This window comes from Haliotis rufescens, unplaced genomic scaffold (genome assembly GCF_023055435.1).
Source record: "Haliotis rufescens isolate VD_foot unplaced genomic scaffold, xgHalRufe1.0.p SCAF_20, whole genome shotgun sequence".
Lineage (NCBI taxonomy): Eukaryota > Metazoa > Mollusca > Gastropoda > Lepetellida > Haliotidae > Haliotis > Haliotis rufescens.
The window spans coordinates 19,352,526-19,374,653 of NW_025963891.1; positions in this window are offsets into that span (position 1 = coordinate 19,352,526).

Sequence of the window (22,128 nt, forward strand, 5' to 3'; positions counted from 1 at the left end):
CAACAACAGGCCATGTATGTCAGGTCATACTCCACCAGCCTTCATCCCAACAACAGGCCATGTATGTCAGGTCATACTCCACCAGCCTTCATCCCAACAACAGGTCATGTATGTCAGGTCATACTCCACCAGCCTTCATCCCAACAACAGGCCATGTATGTCAGGTCATACTCCACCAGCCTTCATCCCAACAACAGGCCATGTATGTCAGGTCATACTCCACCAGCCTTCATCCCAACAACAGGTCATGTATGTCAGGTCATACTCCACCAGCCTTCATCCCAACAACAGTCCATGTATGTCAGGTCATACTCCACCAGCCTTCATCCCAACAACAGGCCACACATAGACGGCCTTCAACGTGTTATTTTCTTCTTCTAATGCCAAAATATTTCACTCCAGGCCCCAAGGGAGATTCGGAGTGAAACATGTGACATTTTACCTTGCTGACATGTTGTCGACAAGACGAGCGTGAGCCAGAAACAGTATCTCCCACGTAAATGTCAACGCCGACAAGCTCGTGTGAGTTGGGGGAGGTTGGGGGGAGGTTGGGGGAGGTTGGGGGTTCAGTAGTTTTGCAGACCTGAAGGTGCAGGAAGTACGTCATCGTGAGGATCATACACGAGTTTGTATTTCATTTGATGACAATTTTCATGAACAACTAAGTGTTTCTTTCCAACACATCAACACCCATAGCATACGACGGCGGCGGTGACAGTCGAGCCTGACAATCCAGTGATCAGTATCAAGAGCAATGATCCACTCGATCAGGGCACCCGGCACGCCGCCAACCAATCTACAAGTCCGACCTCCCGTTCCAGCAAGTGCCAGTTAGTTTGGTGTGGCAGCTGCATGTAAAGGTAATAGTATAGCATCGCGCATCATGTTGACAAACATCGCGTCATATTTAGTCAATTCCTCTGAATGTCTACCATATAACATTTGGGAATGACGTGACCAGGCCTTTGATGGAGATCTTGATTTAAAAGCTTAACTGTAAGCAAAATGTGTCTGTCCATGAACTTACCAGTATGTTGCATTGGAAAGGCTGCTTTAAGAGAATTCAATCTTTGTGACTGCTGACATGTGCAAGTTCAGAATTCAATCACTGTATCATGTGATCGCGGTTGGATTCAACAAGTACAGTGAGTGAGCGGGTTGGGTTTAACGTCGCTTTTAACATTATTCCAGTTACATCAAGGCGTGTCAGCTTAATGTGGGAGGAAAGCCCGAAGTGATGCAGATCTGAGACATTAACCACTTCGGTGAAACCCACGAGCACGGGTATGGTGCTGAAAAACCTAGAAACATAATCGGGGCGAATCGGGATTCGAACCCACAATCATAGGTTTCTGGCGTGCCCAAGGGACACAACTCTGCACAGCGAATCGCGGCGCCTTAGATTATTGCACGTACATAGCGACATGCGTGCGTGCATGCGTGCATGCGTGCATGCGTGCACGTGTGCGTGCGTGCGCAGTCTAATGCGGATTGTATAGTCCTAGCCCACTGAGATACCATGCCGCAGTTTAACATGAATACAACTGAATACCTACTCCGAACCGACCAGTCCTCTTGCACTTATATAGCGACATGCATGCACGTGTGTGTGGCTGCTTGTACTAGTCCGGACTGATGCCGATTTATAGTGCTAGCACACTGAGATACCATGCCGCAGTTTAACATGAATACCTCACTCAGACACAGTATACTGACTCCGAGCCGACCAGTACTTGTTTTAGCCCCTGAATGCCAAGCGCCAGGCAGGGTAACAAAAAGTAAATCTTTTAACGTCTTTTGGTATGACGCTCTCCGGGCAGACGCTTGACCACTAGTAGTAGAAGGGGTAGTATTGGTGGTGGTTGTAGTGGTAGCGGTGGTAAATGGTGGTGGTAGTGGTAATTGTGGTTGTGGTGGTATTGGTATTGGTATTCGTAGTGCTATCGGTAGTGGTGGTGGTAGTGGTATTGGTATTAGTAGTAGTAGTGGTGGTGGTGATGGTAGTGGTGATGCTAGTGGTAATGCTAGTGGTAGTGGTAGTAGAAGTGGTAGTGGTGGTGGTGGTGGTAATGCTATAGGTAGTGGTAGTGGTAGTGGTAGTGGTAGTGGTGGTGATTTGTTTGTTGTTTAACGCTGCACTCAACAATATTCCAGCTATATGATGGCGGTCTGTAAATAATCGAGTCTGGACCAGACAATCCAGTGATTGACATCATGAGCATAAATCTACGCAATTAGGATACGATGACATCAATTATCCTAATCGGCCAGCCTGGCCACCCGACCCCGTTAGTCGCCTCTTACGACAAGCATAGTCGCCTTTTACAGCAAACATAAGTTACTGAAGACTTATTCTACTTTGGATCTTCACGGGTCAGTTGTGTTGATGTTGGTGGTAGTAGTTGTAGTAGTAGTAGTGATGTTGGTGGTGTTGGTGGTAGTAGTAGTAGTACTAGTTGTAGTAGCAGAAGTAGTGGTGTTGGTGGTAGTAGTAGTAGTAGTAGTAGTAGTGGTGGTAGTGTTTGTGGTAGTAGTAGTAGTGGATAGAGGAACCATACTACCAATAACACCTGTATGAGAGAGACTAGAGTACATTACAGCTTTGGTTGTACATAAACGTCAATGACTGCCTGCACTATGTCCCAGTTTTCATGACACACGATACATGGTTTTGTGTTAGGAGTTAGTTCTCCCAATACTACGGTACACGACTTCTTGTCTCATGACGCCACGTGTCTCTACTACTGACACTTTTAGATCCACACGCATGCTGCCAGACCTATTCTCTTCTTTGTCAAGTCTTTATTCTCTAAATAAGTTTTTTTTGTCAATATTGTGACTACTGATGTCATTTCTGTTGACGTTAATAAGTGGATTGATTTGTCTGGTTTAGTTACGAATCCATTTTCAATCAGTATGTCTTCATTTGGCATAAAAAAAACAACTTTACAGCTTAAACATGCGGCAAAAAACTTGTTAAAGACAAACCGAAAAAGGGGTAACAGAATTGGAATAAACCCATTCTGTTCCAACCAGCTTTCATCCAAAGTCTGTCTGCCCAAATGAAAGTAATGTAGATAAGAAATGTAGTTTGTCCCATTGTCGAGGCCTCAAATAAACTGCTTTCAGCTTCACTTGGATATTTGATGTGTTCAAATGTTATTTATTACGACGTTTATCAGCCATTATTGCTACTACCTTTTAACGTATTGTTGCATTCAACCTGACTTTAAAATCAATGCACGTTTACACGTATTTCATTTCCCCCAGACGGTTCAGAGAAGTAATATCCGTACACTAATTTCATGCAAATCCAATCTGGCGATTAACAATTCGAGATGTCTGAAATTATTCGTTGAGGCCTAGGGGGGTGTACCCTGACGTTGAATGAGTGAGTTGGGTTTAACGCCGCTTTTTTCAGTATTCCAGTTAAATCACGGCGTGTCAGCTTAATGTGGGTGGAAAGCCCGCTCTGACACTGAACAGTGCAAACCGAATATATATTGATGCCCACCTTGGTTAATCAGCTACTCTCGCTGGCCACTACTCTCTGACATTTTGCTCAGGAAAAGTTTTTCCCGAAATTGGTTGAAGCAAATTGCTTTCTGATTCACAATTTCAGTAAAAACATGTGCCATGGTTCACGAATAACATGCACATAAAATGAATCACGTTTGAAGTAATCTCTGCAGTGTTTTCTGGCAATATGTAGCACAAGTAATTAACTCACCTCAATTATTCAATACATATGTACAATTTTAACTTCTTAACTCAAACAACATCTCGATGTATCGTTGTAAACGATGTAATGACATAGACCCGTAGGGTCGTCATTAACAATTTAGTATCAGTACTACGCTTGTCTCGTAATACGGATAATTCGATATACAGTAAATATGGTTATAACTCAACTCAACTAGACTATATATCCTCTATTCTTCATTGAAGGTACGTCACGTTTTCACCCATACACCCCTGATAAACTCATAGCTAGAGGTAACAAGCGAAGTGGAAGACATTACCCATACTGTTCCCGGAGTGTTATATGGCAAGTATAAGGCTTTGTGTGTTACTTCTTTTGGCCCATGACCGCCTCCGTGGTCTAGAGGTAGAGCGTCCGCCCGGAGAGCGGAAGGTCCGGGGTTCGATCCCCGGCCGCGTCATACCAAAAGACGTTAAAAGATGGTACTTGTTGTTACCTTGTCTGGCGCTCGGCATTAAGGGGCTAAAACAAGTACTAGTCGGCTCGGAGTCAGTATACTGTGTCTGAGTGAGGTATTCATGTTAAACTGCGGCATGGTATCTCAGTGTGCTAGCACTATAAATCGGCATCAGTCCGGACTAGTACAAGCAGCCACCCACACGTGCATGCATGTCGCTATATAAGTGCAATAATTCAGGTCGCGACGTTAAACCCAATTTCACCTCACCTCACCTCTGTCGGCACATGGAGCAATAGCCTGCACTCACATGCTAATGCTAAGCAACGAGACACTCAAATAATGCTCTTGAGCTTTGATATCAAACAATGACCTTCATACATAAAGTTGAAATGCCATTAATCATACATTGAAGTCATTCTGACAGTGGTAACATATCACCGCGAGGGTTCCTGTCGATGGTGTTCAGGCTTAGAGAAAAACATTTCATGTTGACTTAGATTAAAAGTTGGTGTAGACCTCTGGGGACCTATGGCTAGACTGACAGACGGAGGCATTGAGATATTCCTCCAGAGACTTTCGTGCCACATTGTTTCTTTAAAATCCCATGACTAGAATATCACGTGATGCTGTGTAACTGTGCACATGCCACAAGTCAAGTAAAGTTAAGTGACGTTGGTCACGGAGAGTAGGTGGATGGGTGATGGTGTTTGGGAGTTCGACTCTTGGGAGTTTTAAGGCTTCAGTTGTGCCCCCAAACTCATGATCCATGGCATGATCAACCACATAACATAGGCTGAAGGAGAACATGTAAATAAAGGGTGTCACGATAAATTGAAATATCGATATATTGCTATTGGTAAGCACTTAAGTCAATAAATCGATTGTTAAATCAGTTTCCGATCAATAGTATCGATTTCAGTTAGGAATATCGATAGTTCCGGTTGCATTTACCATTTCAATAAAATACATGCAATGCTGTTCAAATTTGTTTTTCTTTTGATCAAGAGTGTGAGTAATTTACACATGGTAATGTGGAAGTATGTTTTCTTAAATTATTAGGGTAAAGAAAAAACAAATAAGTCATATTTTAAACTTTACTTTTTATTTGTTGTTATGGTTATCACATTCAAAGGAAACTTCAGTACCAAGGTTTAATTCAACTCTAAAATCCATCTATAATGATACACTGAAAACTGTCGATATTTATCGCAATAGTTGCTTGCATATCAATAGTTATCGCAATAGTTTCTTTCAATATCAATAGTTATCGTAATAGTGATTTCCAGACCAATAGTCAGCCCCAATGTAAATAATGTAAATGTGGGTCAGGTTTAATTTGATATTAATCCCATTTGACCACAACTAGACAGGCTGGGATGTCTAACTGTGTCTGGGGATGCCGAGGGAGGACTACAATTTCACTGTAGACAGCAGATTTAATTTATATTGATGTTCGTGAGGAAATTCATTGGTTTCTGCTAGGACATCTTACATTTGCCTGGAGCTAATTGCCATTTTTTACTTCAACATAATTGTCTGCTCCACTACGGTAGAGAGGAATTAGTTAACTTTACAGGCAGGTAGATAATAGACTTCCAGAAGGGGATGTAAAGAGTTTCGCTCCGAAGGTTCTCTGAAACTGTTTGAAACCAGAAGTTTAACTTTGGGCAAAACTGATGTTGATACCAACATAGTGATGTGAACATGTCACAGGTGAATGTACCAAAAGAGAACCACATTTGAATCATCAGTTTAATTCTGCCAGGTGGGGAACATTTCGAAATCTGCCTGGAGCTAAGGGGCGGACCATTTCATTTCTATTGGAAGGGCCGTTTTTTAAAAAACAAACAAAAAACAAACTACATCCCATAATTTTATGTAAATAAAAAAAAATCAGCCTCCATCTGCTTGTCAATAAAAAGTCTCGACCGAAGTATTGCCATCCTCATCATTACAGAGTATAATCTTTAAGGCATAAGACATAATCTTTTACAGAGAGACATGACCACGAGAGACTGTTTATTAATAATCATTTCAAATCTTTCATTTTACCAATGTTACCAACAAAGATTGTTTGTTCCTCAAAAAGAACAGGACAAATGTCAAAAGACATGAATTAACAACATCATTACAAGTTATGCCATGAGAATCAAGTTGGCCTAAAATGTACCCTATTGCAGTTTGAGATGCATCAGTTGTGAGGATGAAGGGTTTGTTTTGGTCAGGATTTGCAAGGACGGGGGCTGTTGTAAGGGCTTGCTTTAGCTTTTCGAATGCCTGTTGGCAATTGTTGGACCAATCAAAAGACGCGTCTTTTTTCTAAAGGTTGTATGGGGGAGAGGCGATGCCAGAAAAGTTTGCTAAATACGAAGCCAAACCTAAGAAATGATGTACGTCATGGAATTTTTTGACTGAATCTATTTTTGAAGGATCGACATAGATACCATCTTTGCTGAAGATATGCCCAAAGGAGATGACTTGTTTTGTCGCGAAATTACATTTGATTTGTTTTAGAGTGAGTCCTGCTTCTTTGATCTTTGGGAATACTGTCTTGATTTCAAATGTTTCGAAAACGTTATGATGTCATCTACATATATTAATATCTACGCCAATTCATTTCTTTTAGTGCCTCTGAAATGGTTTGCTGGTATGAGCATTTTTGAGGCCAAAAGGGAGACGATGCCATTCAAAAACACCGTCGGATGTGATGAAGGCCGACTTGTGTTTTGTGATGGAGTGGTATTTGCCAAAAGCCACTAGCACAACAGCCTGGTTCCCTGGATATGCTGCGCTGGCGCTACACTGACCCAGGCAATGACTGCACAATGGCCGCCTCCACTAGACGAACAAACATGGCGGACACGACATGTATTTACTATAAAAAAACGCTAGAACGGGTGGTTATATCTTTTTCGTAGCATTTTTATGAATGCTTTTGCAATTTATACGTCACGAGAATAACGTCCATTGTTACTGTTAGTGAAGGAAAACATTATTTAAGCTGTTTCAAGACTCGAAAGTGGTCGTCACATCGGTGAAATTTAAACATTGACACACACCCATTTTCGACAGTGATATTTTCGTTAATATTTCGTGTCAGGTCACTGTTGTCACGAAATCGTAGACATAATACATGGAAATAAATGACCGCGTTAATGAAATACCGTTAGCATCTGTATTTTAGCAAATCTGATGACGCAAATGTCGCCGATTATTTCTCCCATTGTAAAGTGGTGTGTTATTGAACACCCAGCATAATAACTAGATAAAAACAACAAACACTTTTGATCCGTAATAATGGTATTTAATGATTGGTTCTGACATTTGGCCTTTGGATTTTATTCACACGAAAAGCCATTTATTTCGCATTTGTTTTCTCATTACACAATGAAATTAATCACAAATAGATCTAATAATTTTGGAAACATACTGGATTAATTTCAATCTAGTGTTTCTGAACTATGTATGAGCTTGTAAAAATGTCGGGTCTGAATGGGATAATAATGAACATGTTCATAATTTTGAAGTAATTTGGTACAGTGGCATACACATCCATGTGTATTCTATTTGATGCAATATGGCCATCCATTGGGGAATCCGTGTACAGAACAACGTAACGAAGTGTGAATGCCATTATTATTGAAAACTAGCTATGATTATACTCCTCATGTTAGACGAATTATCTGTGTACGAAATTATCTACAAACAAACTACTCGAATAAAAGAAATTAAGTAACATTATTGCTCAAGAATAGGAAAAGAAAACCAATATGATCATGATGGTAATACATAACATTAAAAGTGCACAGAAAATGTAATATTAGAGGATGAAAGCTGGAGACACGTGTACTTTCCACTATTTATTTGTGAACTGTTGAATTAAGGGTGATGCTTACCCGGTACCAATGGAACCAAAGGTTTGGGGGCTTAAAGCCAGTATCCAAGCATATACTGACATCATTTAGAGCATGATATACATGTAGATCTGACAGAAGTAATACATACATGCAATATGATGTCATCATCTATTCAACCCCACCGTCATATAGCTGGAACATTGCTGAGTGCGGCGTTAAACAAAAACAAAACAATGATGAGGTGAAATGGGGTTTAACGTCGCGTCCAAGATTATTGCACATAGATAGCGACGTGCATGCACGTGTGTGTGTTTGCGTGGCTGCTTGTACTAGTCCGGACACATGCCGGTTTTTAGCTCGCTGCTTGTACTAGTCGGGACTGATGCCGATTAAAAGTGCTAGCCCACTGAGATACAATGCCGCAGTTTAACATGATTATCCCACTGAGACACAGTATAGTGACTCCGAGCCGACCAGTCCTTGTTTTAGCACCTTAATGACGCCTATTGCGTGGATCGATGCTCATGATGTCAATCTCTAGATTGTCTGGTCCAGACTCGATTGTTTACAGGCCGGAATAGTGCGGCGTTAAACAACAAACAACAAACAACAATAACAACAACCTTAATACCGAGCGCCAAAGGGCAACAACAACAACATCTTTTAATGTACTTTGGTATAACGCGGCCGGGGATCGAACCCATTACCTTCCGCTCTCCGGGCGGACGCTCTACCGCTAGACCACGGAGGCGGTCTGTTTGCTAAGCGATCACTGACATCACTGAAAGCATTATATATCGATATCGATTGTACGATTGTACAACTTATTTGTAGTCTTGTTTAGTGACGTATACAGAGAAATGAGTCAACGTTGGCTATTTTGTTTCAAAAAGAATGTTAAAATGACAGAAGACGACGCATGACAGAAGTGTCCTTCCGAGACAATGAGGGTTGCTGGTTAGAATAGGTCCAAAACAACCTATACTTGTACACGGCGACTAAATGGTGCTCGACTGATTGTATGACAACGTATCCCGACGACAAAGACGTTTCTTTCAATAGCAAAGATTCGATTTTTTCTCAAGGTCGTTGTCCTTTAGATGGAATTGTTGTTGATTGTGGCGTTACACAAACACACGAACAGGTAGAATATATAGGAACGCTTCAGGCAATTTGACTGAGGGTTTGATATATCGGGATAATAATGTAACAGTTTCACAAGGCCCAACATTCATGTTCTCATTCAGAAACTTTTTGCTCTGAGATCTACATTGGTTGCTGACTTTCTTTAATGTTACACGCGACAGATCAGTACTAGTGTCATGCATATACACATGCATAGTGTCGCAACGTTCGTTCACTGAGGTTATCCATGTCAATGAGGTTAGATGAGGTCAGTGTTATATGTGTAATGATAACCAAATATAATCCAACTGAATGTGGTGATGCGCTCATGTGACCAAGGGGAGCTGTTTTTGTTGAAGGCATTTGGTGTCTCTTCCTGTTTTCCTACACATACATCACCGGCCGCATCTATGATTAAAAAGCAAGAAACGTTGCTGAGTAAAATAGTGACACCAACAACACGTGACGTATTCAATCAATCAATGTTTATTTTACTGAAAAGGCCATAGGCGTACAGTACATATATACATACAGTAGCAATGGGTGCAAGAGGAATTACATATGTCGTAACTCAATATCACATCTATAAAGCAGAGGATCTGTATGGATGGATGATGTATGTATGTATGTATGTATGTATGTATGTATGTATGTATGTATGTATGTATGTATGTATGGATGGATGGATGGATGGATGTATGCCGTATTATAAGTACCTAGTAAATATAGTGCCACAGTTTAAAATGTCAACAAAGATTGTCATGGTTACTTAACGGAAGTGGCTGTCTACATTGATATCTTATTTGATTTGTTGATCTTTGTCTACTCTTTTCTGCGCCGGCTGGTTCTGGAGAATAAAATGACAGCATTCAGTAAATCTATAACTTGAACATTTACTGACGGAAAAAAGTAACTGTGTTTCATATACAATAAAAATAATTGTATTCTGAAATTAGATAATGCATCAATTCAATCTTTCATATTCGTGAAGACGACTTTAATGTCGTGATTCACAATTTGGATGTTTGTGCGTTTGTTGGGTGCATGATAGTAACACTCGTGTGTTTTTAATGTGAACAGCACATAAGAATTGTTGAGATACCAGGGGCTCAAAAACACTTTTCTTTCACCGTAAAAAAACGCTTACGCAATGGCACGGCTTGCTGAAAATAAACGTCTACGCGCCGTGAGTATGCTGCAAACAGGAATGGCGAGATATATAAAGTCGCCGGACATTTTAAAGGTAATAGAAGGTAATTATTCCTGGGCTGAGACCAATTAATGACACAACCGTTCTCAGCCGGTTGAGGGAACAAAACACCCGACCAGGACGTCCAGTGATACGCCCAATTTTGCTTCTACTTCGCCATCAGGCACGCCTTGCTTGGTGTAGACAGCATCTGGGTTTCAGAAGATAAGACTGGGACAGAATACTGATCACCGATGAGTCCAGGTTTCATATGGTCAGCTCTGAGGGTCGTGCAAAGGTCTACGGGCGTCCAAGAGAACGTTTTATCGACGCTTCTGTTACTCAACGTCGTCCGTTTGTGAGGGGATGTGTAATGGTATGGGGTGGCATGACAACATCATGAAAACATAACTTATCATTGTTAATGGCAGTGTGAATGGCATACGCTACCGAGACGACATCGTTCGAGATCACGTTATACCCTTTGTGCTGCAACAGGATAATGACCACATGTTGCACGTGTTGTAACAGAGTTTCTGAGGCCGCAGACCATTGTCCTGCTATGACCGGCTGTTTCTCCAGACCTTTCCCCATAGAACATGTCTGGGATGTCTTATATGAAGCCAAGTTACCTTTTTTGTTAGTGTATACAAACCAACTGATTAGGTGATGTCTGCTGGAAAGGGTTCTGATTCCAACAAAAGAGCAATCTTCCCAAAATGGTTACCGCTTCGCTAAATGTGATTCTCATCGATAATTACGTGCGGAGACCACACGTTGTAATTTTACAAATCAATGTTTGTCAGCTTCCTCTTACACCACATGTATGTTGAGATGACTTTACAAGAAGTCATACCACTTTCACTGATTCAGGTTATATATGGAGAGAGAATATGAAATTGAATTGACGCATCATCTGATCTCAGATAACACATGCAAATTATTGAGAACATAAAACCCTGACCGTACATTGTTTACCCAACAACTCTCGTGCATCCATATGCCGAGAACTAGTTAGCCGAATCTGAAGCTGGTGCTGTCTTAAATCATCGTCAGTTGAAACAGGAAGCAAAAACAGGACCAGATATAACAGTTCCTTTTCATTAACGATACAAAAGTACAAGCGATGTTTTATTTATTCGGCCTTGGAAATAAATCGATTGCTTTGATGAACGCTTCAAAACCTGAGGGATATTAATACTCGTATTAATGTCACGTGCAAGAAAAGTTTATATAAATGTCAACTATAAAAACGTTTATGTAACTGTTAACTATGAAAAAGCTAAACGTCAAAGGACATTTACGTAATTTGAAAAGAAATATTAATTGTTAAACTCCCACAAAGTTTATATATTGCACAACTATAAAAAAACCACTTAACTTCAGAAGCTTTTCAAGAAACACTGCCGTTCTGAATACATTTCAATAATGAAAGATGTTTGATTTGTGTTTTTTAAAACAAAATTACAAATCTAGTTTTTGAATGACATTTAGAAGTGAAATACATAAGGAAGAGAATTTTTGGATGTCACCTTATTTATAATGATATATATATTATTATATTTACCAACATAGATGTCTCCTTTTCTGGCAGGAAAACGATCAACATCGATCTACTAGCCAATGGCGGATCACCTGCAACCGGATCACCTGCAACAGTGGTCACCAATACATTGGAGAAACCCTCAGATTTCTCAACACCAGACTCAAAGAACATCAGACCTCTATCAACAAACGTGAGCTGAAATCCGCTGTTTTCGAACATATCCTCAAGCTCCAAGACCAAACCATAATGTGGGTATACGTAGTCCTGTCTACCAACAAAAACTGGCGACAAAGAAATCTACAAGAAGCCACTGACATCAGGAGACACCAGCCGGCCATGAAACGTGTCCAGGGAACCTATGTGCCCAGTGCTTGGAATTTATTGCTTTGATTATTGTCTGAGCTAATAATCCTTCTGGCTTCCATTTCTCCATTGCCATTTCCATTGCTATCAGCCATCAGTGATAATTACCCCGCCTCTCATTTGCCCTTTGTCCATTACAATCAGTGATAATTAAAGTCCTAGCTTCCAGTTGTCCTATGTGCTATCAACTATCAGCGCTAATTAACTGTTGGCTTCCCTTGTTAAGTTTTCACCTTTGTTATCTTACTACTTTTGTTGTTCTTAAAGGTTCTTTGCTTCATGGCATTTATTCACCTGTTGAATGCGTAGGTATATACTCCGAAACGTTGTGCTTCTCATAAATAAAAATGTTGACATTCATAAATTCTCTTCCTTAAAATTCGAAGTGCATTATTTGCAGCATCTTTATAAGTATCATCAGAGGGTACGATTCTAGTCCACGCAACTTACTGTTGAAATGACTTACAGGTGTAACACCCTGTAGAATGTAGATTGGATGTTCAAAGTCAGTAGATATTGTACATGTTTGGTGATACAACCGCCTTAATGTATGGTTTTAATGTATCAATGCATATGTGGTGACATGCAGCATGCGTTCATCACCAGTGCTGAAAATTGATATGCTAGTTTTAGCATTAATATAATTACCTATCAGGGAGCCATCTACCTCTTGCAGAACAGAACGTTTCTTAAATCAACACTATCTTGGCATGTGGTCCCATAAACGTTTATTTACATTTTGCTCGATTGTACCACCAGTTGTCTTTTTATGGTGGCCAGATAGCATGGTGCAGGCTTACGTTTGCATATGTTGACCAAAATTAATAATTATACAATTCTTTTTACACAGATGATAAAAGTACAACAAACAAGGGGCTTACGTGTATAAAGTCTTCATATATTAAACGATAGAAAATATCAATGCAAGAGAATAAGCAGGCTTGATTATGTGCCGAAACACATTCCATTTGGCCTAAAGGGCAAAATAACTGTAAACAATATATTGTTGGTTGGTTTGTTGTTTAACGCCGCATTCACCAATATTCCAACTATATGACGGCCGTCTGTAAAATAATCGAGTCTGGACCAGACAATCCAGTGATTGATATCATGAGCATCGATCCACGCAATTGGGATCGATGGCATGCATCAACCAAGTCAGCGAGCCTGACCACCTGATCCCGTTAGTCGCCTTTTACGACAAGCATAGTCACCTTTTACGGCAAGCATGGGTTGCTGAAGACCTATTCTACCCCGGAAACTTCACTGGTCTGTAAAAATGACATGAATGGACCACTCAGAAATGGACCATAACAAAAGACAATGTATTCAATGCTGGTTGTTCAGTCTAATCTCACTGTAGTTAAAAAGTGCATTGTACTTGATGTTCCCTCCACAGTCTATGATTGTGGGTTCGAATCCCGGTTTCCCTCTTTCATGTTTCTAGGCTTGTCAGGACCATATCCGTGCACATGGGTTTCACCAAAGTTTGAGACCTGCATCATTTCGGTCTTTCCTCCCAAGCTGACACGATGTGATAAAACTGGAATACTGTTAAAAGCGACGTTAAAGCCAACTCACCGTTCCTCCGATCTCTCTAAAATGGTCTTTTTAACTTTAACTTTAGTTCATCGTATATTGATCGAATGCATTACCGAAGCACATCAATCGTATGCCACAAATTCATTACAAGGGGGCACGCTTTTTGTACATATATGTTTTTCTAGTCAAACAATTTGTTCAATAAACACGATGAGAGGTTCTTTCAAATTCTCCAATGTTTGCATACTATTTACATTTCAACATCAGCGTTGGAGGCTTTCATGTCTGCCTGAGTAGTTTTCGTTCATCAAACATCATTCAAATAATTTCTTCGCAATCACGAACAGGTCTGTTGTCCGACAACGCTTCTGCATTTTAATCTTATTCAAGGCAAATGTGTTACGTTACATGAACAAGTGTCTTATTTCCATTTATTCAAAACATTCCTTGGTGACGACTTCTGCTTCTATTGACATTTAGCTGTTGTGCCCAAGGGAACAGCAGCATTTGAAATTTCCCAATGTCATTTAATACATAGTAGGAATATTTTATTGAACGAATCATTTTTGAAAATGTTTAGTCTTATTTTCATTGAAGCAAATATAGCTACTACACTAGAAACACAATCGGGACGAACCGGAATCAAAAGTTTCTGGCATGTCCAAGAGACGCAACTCTGCACAGCAAATTGCGACGGCTTAGACGACAGGACCACCCATGTCTCCTCGGTTAACTCTAAGTGCTTTTTGACTACATAATGCTTGGCAATGATATGAAAGCGGTCATCTGATAGATGCATTTCAATTTCATTTATCTGGTGATAGGAACCAGATAAGGGCTTGTGTTCCTTGTTGTACTTGCTGCATTTAAGGATAAACATACAAACCAAATCCAATTCTGATGAATGGAAAAATAGGATTTCCTTCCTATAAGCATCTTTGAATACTGTTGAAATCGGCGTTAAATCCAAGTATAGTTATGTAGAACCCCACACTCCTTTGCACATTCGGTGTCCCTATTAAAGATAGGAGATAACGGAAAAGTTATTATGCTTTGCTAATACATGTGTCAAATGTGAACATAAAAAAAAAAAATATTGAAAGATGAATGAAGAAACGTTTTGTTGTAGCACATATAAACAATAATAACAAGTGATAGTGACCAACACCTACGATTAAGAAAGAGTTGGAAGTCGTTTCTCAGACATCAATAATGTTCTACTGACAGACATGGCTTGATGAACTGTCATTCATACATAAAAACGACCAAACCCTCTCCATATAAAATAGTGATGGTACCAGATGCGCGCAAGAAGGTGAGTGTATCCTGCCCCACCGGTGGCTCCGTCACAAACAAATACAAAGGCAAGTCAATTGTTCACCTAAACAATACACGGTAGCATATTGTACAAGTTAAAATACGGAATTGTATCGGACATATTTTTTGTCGTAAACGCCATATATGAAAATGTCCTCGACGTGTCTACCGTAAAACATTGACTGTTGTAACCGTGATCAAACAACTTCTGAGCAAGAATCGTATGACGCTGTTTGAAATCTTTGTAGAAAGAGGATGCTTGATTGTACCTCCAAAGTTGTGAAATGTAGACACCAAGTGCTGGAGCTGTAGGAATATTGCTCGACAAAAAGGAAAAGTTGACAATTGGAAAGTTGAAGTCATCCCTCTTGTCATACAGACTTGTGGAGAGTGTTTTGTCCCTCTGAATCTTTATGCATAGATATAAATATGAACCAGATGAGTCGGCCTCACTGGTTTCCTTTATTTCAAGTTGAGAAGGTGGGCGCATTACTGGAAGGGAATTGGCTATGTGAAGGCAGTGGAACGATGTCAGATCATCGATACCTGAAGCTGAAGTTAAACTCTAATATAAATAGTTTTTAACATTGACAAAGATAAAGAGATAATCATGTTAACATATAATACCATAGTTCCTGTGCTCATTCAGAAGAAAATAAACTTCTGCAACCACATGAACATGAAACGATTTACATTTGTCTAATTCCACCGACTGCATCGCAGCTGTAATATACTTTTCAGCTTAACTCGGATATATGAAGACTTCAATTGCTATTTACTACGGGTTATTTCACTTTGATTGATTATTGAGCTAAGATTACTTATAGTTTTAGCATATTGATACATTCCTTATGATTATACACGTATTTCATTTTCTCCAGACGGTTCAGATGAGTAATATCACGAATTAAATACAAATCCAATCTGACCAGATTAATGATTCGAGATGTCTAAAATTATTCGTTGATGTCTAGAGAGGTAAACCCTGACAACGAACAGTGCAAACCGAATATATATTGATGTCCAAAAAGGTTAAACAGCTACTCTCGATGGTCACTGTTGTGTGACATTTTGTCCAGGAAAAGATTCTACCGAAATTGGTTGAAGAACATTGCTTGCCGATTATGAATTTTGTGGATGCACGCGTTTGATTATCATGCACATACTATGAATAATGTTTAAATTAATTCGAGTGATCATCTCTGCAGTGTTTTCTGGCAATATGTAGCCAAAGTAATTGGTACTAGCTTCAATTACTCCGTACACATGTACAGTAAAACCTTGTTAACTTGAATACCAATGTAATGATATAGTACCGAGAGAGCCGTCATCAACAGTTTGGTGTCAGCACACCCCTTGTTTCGAACTACGGACAAGTCGATTTAGGTTTTTCGAGTTAAAGAGGATTTACTGTATCAAACAATGGAGGCATCAAGACTATTCTGTGTTAAAGGGATGATCTTGTTTGATGTTAAAGAACGACCTTCATAGAAATGACTTTAACCATACGTTGACAGTGGTAACATATCGCCGCGAGGGTCCATGATGATAGTGTAGAGGTTTAGAGAAAAAGCCCATAACATCTACACCTAGATTAAGAGGTCGAAATTAGCCTTGGATGTAGAGCTCTGGGAATCTATAGTACGACTGGCAGAGGGATACACGGAAGCCTTGAAACAGTCTTCTAGAGATTCTTGTGCCACATTGTATCTTCAAATGCCTATGACTAGGATGTCACTTGGTGCTATGTACTGTGCACATGTCACAAGTCGGGCAAAGGTAAGTGAAGTTGGTCTCGGAGAGTAGGTGGATGGAGCGACTCTTGAGAGTTTCTAAGGCTACAGTTGTGCCCCCGGACTTATAATCCATGTCATGATCCACACATAACATAGACTGAAGGAGAACATGTAAATACTGTAAAGGTTCAATCGGGTCAGTTTCAATCTAATGTCAGTCCCATGTGACCAAAACTAGACAGGTGTCCGGGGATGTCGAGGGAGGACTTCAATTTCACTGTACACTAAAGATTTAATGTGTATTGATGTTCGTGAAATTCATTCAATTTGGTTTCTCTCAGGACATGATCACTTCAACACAATTGTCTCCTAGGAATGAGTTAACTTTACAGGCAGACAGATGATAGACTTCCAGAAGGGGATTTAAAGGTTCTTTGAAACTGTTTGAAACTTTGGGCAAAACTGATGTTGATACCCACATAGTGATGTGAACAAGTCACAGTGAATGTACCAAAAGAGAACTACATTTGTTGAATCATCAATTCATATGAGACATGTGGAGAACATTTTGAAATCTGACACATCATTGTAAAACATAGGGGAAAATCTAGGCTTTCTTTTCTCTTGCATTGACAAATTATGTTTAAAGTTTAGTGTGTTAACATTGACTATTTTGTTATGCAAGACTTGCGTTACGGACAACGAAGTAAGAGAAATTAAGATTCTAATGACTTGTTCAACCGCAACGTGATGTACAATTTTGTTGTGCATGGCAGTGGATGATCTATGATTCTTGTTTCCGTCCTTGTTTATAAATATAAAACAAACATCAAGGTCGAGAATAATATATTTAGTAACACTTCTGTTTCCACTTCTAACGCTACTCCTATCTAACGTCGAGGAAGTAACGCGCAGTGTACCACTTTAAGGGTTGTAAAGGTGAGACGCGAAGGTTTTCAAAAAGCCACAAAATCGTTTTCGCTTCAGTCAGACTTATAAGTTTGTTTGAACAAAGAGTAATATCCTGAATTTCGCCTCATTGATTTCGCCACCTGGAATCACACGTGACTCGTAATGTAAAGTGTGTCAGTTAAAGGAGCAAATACCGTTCGAACGGCTCGTCTAATTGATCCTTGAGGATTTTGTTTAGCCTTACATTAGGCAATCCCAGTTGTGAATTTCGGTCTTCACACTTTAACAGCTTTAGAGATTGTGGAGCAATGGGGTATGTTACTTGAAGTAAAGGAGAGAAGGCAGATTTAATCTTGGCGTCTGAACGTCACCCACCAAAACACTGACCACAGCTTGAAGAGTGGTAATTTCCTATCAACTGTACAGTGTTTATCAGTCGTCGCGATCGAAGTCATTCTTGTTTTATGTGTCTTACAGTATGCACATAGAACGGTGTGATTTTATTGGTTAAGTCTCTTTAAGAACCAGACGTCTCATTAGTGTATGTGTAGGTAAATTAGAAAAGTTTGGACGTGTGCTTCTTGTGTTTGGGTGGTAAACGATATTGAAAAATGGAATCAAAAGTCCTCTTTCATAATTTGATTGCTGGAACTAGCTTCAATCATTGCATCCAATACCAGGTACACATAGCTGGGGAGACTTTAGAAGGGTGTAGAAATGGGCATTCCATTTCTTTACAAAGGCGAGCAAGTAGTCTTAGACCTCAACAAGACGCGAAAGTGCTTTCGTGTACATTAATTTCCTTCGAAGAGTTTGCATTATGACCGAGCTCTTTCATCTACTCGCTCCAGGTGATCTAGACTCTTATCCATGCACTGTGTGTAATACGAAGATATCCGCTGCATTGTCAGTGGGTTTTATTGCGTCTTGACCAGTCAGTCTAGTGATCGATATTGTGAGCAACGATCCAGGGTACTATGACACACAAACAACTAAGTCCCACAGCCTGAGAAACCGATCAATAAAGTTTTTTATTATAATCGACATGGTTGTTGAGGACCGGGAATCCCCACGTGGTTTTAGAAACAATTTACGTGAAAAAAACGGGAACGTCTCGCTTAAAGGGACATACTTCTATAATGACAGATCGCCTTTGTGGTCAAGTAGATAAAGCGTCTGCCCGGAAAGTGGAGAGGTCAATGGTTGTGCCTTACACATCGCATGGCATTTCGTTTAGGATTCTCAACTCGCTACGGCTTTGCACACAGGGCATTATTTTCAGGGGAAACATTTTATCATACTATGGAGTGTTAAAGCTTTTTTATTGGCAGTGTGAGATAAAATATGTTGCTCTGTAATTGATATGTGCAATAGCATCTTAATGATTGAAACAGATACTCATTGTTATTCTGATAGCAATTGTCTTGCGCGTGCGAAATTGACAAGGCGCCAGTCGTATCCCATTCTGTCAAGCTCCTCGAGCATTGTGTTCGAGCCACCAGGATTCATTAAAAATGTGTACACATATATTTATCAGTTTAAAGTATTTTAAGTACAAAAGCAGAGTTGGATAAAGCACTTTACAGAGCGGTCTTTGTCCTTTACAGGATATATGGTTGGTTTTAGAGTTAAACCGCACCCGTGGGTATCACCAAATTGGCAAATATCTACGAACTGCATCACTTTGGGACTTCTCCCAACAGTAATCTCAAACGTAACAAATGTTATATTTGGGATAACACTTTCTTAGTAAAGTACAGATTCTCGTTCTTTTTTGGGTTGAGTCCCGTCCGGGATTCGAACCCACACTTGCCAGAGTGAGGCACCTAATCGCCAGCACACAAAGTCAGCGATCTAAGTTAAACCCACTCAGCCACCGAGGCTTCCACAAAAAATGAAAGTCCGACAACTGGTAGCCTAGATCACGTACTTTGAGTACCCCTCTGACAAGTGTAAATTGGCACGGCTCCCATGGCCGAAAGCTATGAAAGCTATGAATACACTATACTTTACTAAGAAAGTGTCATCCCAAATATAACATTTGTTACATTTGACCACTTTCTAAATGGCATTGTGTATTCATAGTAATCTCAAACGTCGTTATATAACCGAAATATTGGCACTCCTCGCTCAATGATGTACTTGAAGCGTTGTTGTCTGTAAGCATAAATTTTATGTATTCCAATTATTTATTCTTTCATCCGTGGAAACAAAGTATTAAAACCGATGGATTTCATTGATAATGATCTACATGTAGCATCGAAAACTAAAGTAATGAGTACTTGCCGTATTTGGTAATATCCCCAGGCAATTTGTACTCAAACACTTTCAGGTTATTGGACACAATAAGAAATGACAGGTGTCATGAACCCAGTCTAACTGACCAATTAGCATCTGACAGTTTTACCCATTTACACCCTCGTTAATTCCATTGTGGCCTCTCGACAGTTCGTGAATTGTGAATCTGGAAAGTGTTATTCACAGGGTACATTGTATGTTGTTTGAATATAGGTTATCAGAGGCGATGGAACAGCCTTGTGGTTAAAGCATTCGCTCGTCACGCCGAAGGCCTGGCTTCGAATCCCCACATGGGTACAATGTGTGAAACCCATTTCTAATGTCCCCATCGTGATATTGCTGGCATATTTCTAACATGCGGCGCAAAACCAAACTCAATCATTGACAAGGCGCCAGTCGTATCCCATTCTGTCATGCTCCTCGAGCACTGTGTTCGAGCCAACGGCTTTCATTAAAAATGTGTACACAGATATTCATCAGTTTAAAGTATTTTCAAGTCCAAAAGCAAAGTTGGATAAAGCACTTAACAGAGCGGTCTTTATCCTTTACAGGATATATGGTTGGTTTTAGAGTTAAACCGCACCCGTGGGTTTCACCAAAGTGGCAAATATCTACGAACTGCATCACTTTGGGACTCAGTCACTTAAGATTATCGGCTTTTCACTTTCTGTGAATTGGAAAACGCATGAGGACTGAGTCTGCCTTGTTTGCCTTGTGATCACTGAGAGCATTATATGTCGATATCGATTGTACATGGTTTTGCTCTCCTTATTTGTAGCCATGTTTGCTGAAGAAAACAGAGAAATGAGTCAACGTTGGGTATTTTGCTCCAAAAATAACATTTAAATTACAGAGCTTGACTCATGACAGTATTGTCCTTCAGATAGAATGAGGGTTGCGGGTTAGAACAGGTCCAAAACAACCTATACTTGTACACGGCGACTAAATGGTGCTCGACTGATTGTATGCCATCGTATCCCGACGACAGGGAGGTTGCTTTCAACATCAAAGATTCCATTTTTTCTCCAGGTCGTTGTCCTTTAGATGTAATTGTTGTTGATTGTGGCGTTACACAAACACACTGACAGATACAATACATCGGAATGTGCAGGCTATTTGGCTATGATAGTTTACAGAAACGTTCCGATTTTTCCTCTGAGATCTATATTGGTTGCTTCCCTTTATTAATCTTGCACACGACAGATCAGTGTCATGCATATTCATATGAAAAGTCACTGTGTCGCAACCAACGTTCACAGAGGTTATCGTGTCAATGAGGATACATGAGGTCAGTGTTATATCTGTAACGATGATGACCAAATATAATCAAACTGAGTGTGGCGATGCGCTCATGTGACCAAGGGGAGCTGAGCTGTTTTTGTTGAAGGCATTTGTTACTTCTTCCCTTTCGTATTTTCCTATACATACATCACCGGCCGCATCTATGATTTAGCAAATTATAAATCATCAGACCGAGGACAATCCTGAACAACGGAGATTTTAAGACTATAGTTTGTTCCAGACTAGTCTGCAAATTGAGTGTAATTGTCTGGTAGTCTTAAACCAAGTAGAAATGCATAAATAAATCTCAGAACGGTACGCTCTTCAGCTTTACCATTGCACCATTTTACAGATATAAAGGGAAGCAACATATATTATCATAACATCCCGATCCCGTTAGTCGCCTCCTACGACAAGCATAATCGCCTTTTAGGGCAAGCATTCATTGCTGAGACGTATTTTACCCCGGATCTTCACGGGGCGAATATAAAATGGTTTCAAAATAAAACAATTCATAATATCCACACAACAAATAATTTTTACAAAATATTGAAAAAAATCAACAGTAACTCGTATGTTTTGTGAATGTGCTCAATATATTCACAGTGTATACGCAATATATTACATTAAGGATATAAAACTTAAAACAAGTATCATTCAATATACCTGGTACAGGGAAATAGTGAACCACGCATTGTGTTGTAAAATGTACTGTTTATTCAATGGCGCACACGATGTAAAATGAAATCGAAAATATGAAGATTAAACAAAATATCTAAAAATAGATCAGGTATACATT